We start from the raw sequence: 4,097 nt of genomic DNA on the forward strand, positions 1-4,097 counted from the left end.
GAGTGGTGGTGACTCATGCCTGTAATCCCACCACTTTGGGAGGCGGAGGTGGGTGAATCACTTGAGGTCAGGAGTTTGAGAACAGCCTGGCCAACATGGCAAAACCCCATCTCTACTAAAAACATAAAAATTATCCAGGTATGGTGGCAGGCACCTGTAATCCCAGGTACTGGGGAGGCTAAGGTGGGAGAATTGCTTGAATTTAGGAGGTGGAGGTTGCAGTGAGCTGAGATGATGTCACTGCACCATTGCCTTGGTAACAAGAGCTAACCTACCTCTCAAAAAAAAAAAAAAAAAGGGGGGGTAGCGATGGCGTACTTGGCCTGGAGACTTGCACAGCGTTGGTGTCCGAGGTCATTAGTTTCCCAGTAGTTCAGCTGCACCTGAATAGAACAGCAATGAGAGCCAGTCAGAAGGACTTTGAAAATGCAATGAATCAAGTGAAACTCTTGAAGAAGGATCCAGGAAATGAAGCGAAGCTAAAACTCTACACACTGTATAAGCAGGCCACTGAAGGACCTTGTAACATGCCCAAACCAGGTGTATTTGACTTGATCAACAAGGCCAAATGGGATGCATGGAATGCCCTTGGCAGCCTGCCCAAGGAAACTGCCAGGCAGAACTATGTGGATTTGGGTGTCCAGTTTGAGTTCTTCATTGGAATCCTCTAGTCAGGTGGAGCCTGGAACAGACAGGAAATCAACTGGGTACGAAACTCTGATGGTGACCTCCGAAGATAGCATCACAAAGATCATGTTAAACCGGCCCACAAAGAAAAATGCCCTGAACGTGGAGATGTATCATGAAATTATACATGCACTTAAAGCCGCCAGCAAGGATGACTCAGCCATCACTGTTTTAACAGGAAATGGTGACTATTACAGTAGTGGGAACGACCTGACTAACTTCACTGATATTCCCCCTGGTGGAGTAGAGGAGAAAGCTAAAAATGGTGCCATCTTACTGAGGGAATTTGTGGGCTGTTTTATAGATTTTCCTAAGCCTCTGATTGCAATGGTCAATGGTCCAGCTGTGGGCATCTCCGTCACCCTCCTTGGGTTATTCGATGCTGTGTATGCATCTGACAGGGCAACATTTCATACACCATTTAGTCACCTTGGCCAAAGTCCGGAAGGATGCTCCTCTTACACTTTTCCGAAGATAATGAGCCCAGCCAAGGCAATAGAGATGCTTGTTTTTGGAAAGAAGTTAACAGCAGGAGAAGCATGTGCTCAAGGACTTGTTACTGAAGTTTTCCCTGATAGCACTTTTCAGAAAGAAGTCTGGACCAGGCTGAAGGCATTTGCAAAGCTTCCCCCAAATGCCATGAGAATTTCAAAAGAGATAATCAGGAATAGAGAGAAAGAAAAACTACACGCTGTTAATGCTGAAGAATGCAGTGTCCTTCAGGGAAGATGGCTGTCAGATGAATGCATGAATGCGGTGGTGAACTTCTTATCCAGAAAATCAAAACTGTGATGACCACTACAGCGGAGTAAAGCATGTCCAAGGAAGGAGGTGCTGTTACCTCTGATTTCTAGTACTTGAACTAAATAAGCTTCATTGTGCCTTTTGCAGTACTAAAATATCAGTTACAATGATGATATTTCACTACAGCCCTGATGAATAAAAAATTTTGTAAAACAAACAAAAAAAAAAACAAAAAACAAAAAAAAAAGGATTTTTTGTTTTGTGTGTTTTCTGTGCTGGCTTATTTTGCTTAGCATACTTTTGGGTTTATCAATGTTGTTGCAAATAACAAGACTTTCTTATTTTTAAGGGCTGTATAGCATTGCACTGTGTACATACACCACATTTTCCTTCTCCACCTATTGATGAAACCTTAGGTTAATTCCATATTGTAGTTATTGTGAGTAATCCACTTCCTTCTCTTTTTTTGTTATTGCTTTGTTTCCTTTGTTTGAGATGGAGTTTCATTCTGTTACCCAAGCTGAAGTGCAGTGGCACTGCTCACTGCAGTGAGCCGAGATTGTGCCACTGTACTCTGCCTTGGGTGACAGAGTGAGACTCCATCTCAAAGAATAAATTAAGGCCGGGCACGGTGGCTCACCCCTGTTGTCCCAGCACTTTGGGAGGCTGAGGTGGGTGGATCACCTGAGGTCGGGAGTTTGAGACCAGCCTGACCAACATGAAGACACCTCGTCTCTACTAAAAATACAAAAAAATTTATCAAGGCATGGTGGCTCCTGACTGTAATCCCAGTTACTAGGGAGGCTGAGGCCAGAGAAACGCTTGAACCTGGAAGGCAGAGGTTGCGGTGATCCGAGATTGCTCCGTTGTACTCCAGCTTGGGCAACAAGAGCAAAGCTATGTCTCAAAAAAAGAATAAATAAATAAATAACAAAAATAAATAAAAAAATAAAATTATGTAAAGAAAAAATAGAATGCCTGAGTGGTTTTTTAAAAAGCATACACTATGCTGCCTACAAGAGATTCATTTTAGCATTCAGTCAAATAGGCCGAATGTAACAGAATGAAAAAAATGTATATTCCATGAAAATAGGAAACTCAATTGAGTGAGGTGGTCATAATTATATCATACATAATATGCTTTAAGTCAAGTAATACTATGAGACCAAAACTGATATTATATTACAGTCAAGTGAGTTCATTTAGCAGGAATCTATAATTATATTATCGATCTATATGTATATGCATATATAACATCCGGACTTCAAAATATATAAAGCAATTCTTGACAAAGTAAAGCAAGACATACATAGCAACATAATAATTGTAGACATCAAAGCCCCATTTGCAATAATAAATGGAAAGTTTAGATAAAAATAAGAAACAGAAAACTTAGACAACATTATAGACTATGAATTATTCTGCATACAGAGAACACTTGAGAGTCCATGATTTATAAAGAAAAAAGGTTTACTTGGCTCACAGCTTGGCAGACGGTATAAGAAGTGTGTGGCAGCATCTGCTTCTGGTGAGGACTTCAGCAAGCTTAAAATCATGCTGAAAGGTAAAGAGTAACTGGATATATTATATGGTAAGAGACAGAGCAAGTGTGAGGTGAGGGACTCAGGTTCTTTTAATGAACCAGCTCTCCTTTGAATTAATAGAGTGTAAAGTTTTTGGTTACCAAGGGGACATACCAAGCCATTCATGAGAAATTTGCCCTCATTTGAAAACTGCTCTCTTTTGAATTTATTTATAGAGTGTAAACTTTTTGGTTACCAAGAGGATGCACCAAGCCATTCATGAGAAATTTGCCCCCATGACCCAAAAGTGTTCAACCAGGTCCCAGAACCAACATTGAGGATTTATACTGTAGCATGAGGTTTGGACAACATGGACATCCAAACCGTATTATAGACCAATTCGGCTTCACAGACACATAAAAAACACTCCAGTCAAAAGCAAGAAAATACACAATGTTTTTATTCGCACCTGGTATATTCTGTTAGGACACGTAGCAAGATTTATTAAATTTAAAAATACTGACTGGGTGGAGTGGCTCTTGCCTATAATCCTAACACTTTGAGAGACTGAGGTAAGAGGATCCATTGGGGCCAAAAGTTTGAAACTAGCCTGGGAAACATAGTGAGATCCTAACACTACAAACAAGCAAACAATTAGTCAGACATGGTAATGCATGTCTGTAGTCTTAGCTACTCAGAAAACTGAGATGAAAGGATCACTTGAGCCCAGGAGGCAGAGGCTACAGTGAGCCAAAATTATCCCACTGCACTCCAGCCTTGGTGATGGTAAGATCTTGTCTCAAAACAATAACAAATCAATTGAAAAGACTAAAATTATAAACTGTGTATTTTCTAACAAAACTAAATGAAACTAGGAATTAAAACCAAAAGTCAAACTGGCAAATTTAAAATATGAACAAATAAAACACTCTTCAACATTTTTGCTCAGGGTGAAAATATTTATTAAAGATGTCAATACAACCTACCATTAAAAATTGATACAAAGTTGTTTGTCAGAAATTTTTATATATTTACAGAAACAGCATTGATTATTGATTAGATATATATTGTTACGGTTTAGGATATGGGATACAGTGTCCAATGGGGCATTATTAGTTTAATTTATAACTACTTGTAAAAATA

General features: G+C 39.5%; 1 pseudogene across 1 annotated transcript; it reads left to right on the forward strand.

Moving 5' to 3' along the window:
* Positions 1-309: 309 nt before the first annotated feature.
* LOC108520684 (enoyl-CoA delta isomerase 2, mitochondrial pseudogene) lies at positions 310-1,651 on the forward strand (annotated as a pseudogene). Its single transcript, XR_001882971.1, has one exon. The product of XR_001882971.1 is annotated as an enoyl-CoA delta isomerase 2, mitochondrial pseudogene (transcript).
* Positions 1,652-4,097: the final 2,446 nt, after the last annotated feature.

Source organism: Rhinopithecus bieti, unplaced genomic scaffold (genome assembly GCF_001698545.2).
Source record: "Rhinopithecus bieti isolate Rb0 unplaced genomic scaffold, ASM169854v2 scaffold_54817, whole genome shotgun sequence".
NCBI classification, from domain to species: domain Eukaryota; kingdom Metazoa; phylum Chordata; class Mammalia; order Primates; family Cercopithecidae; genus Rhinopithecus; species Rhinopithecus bieti.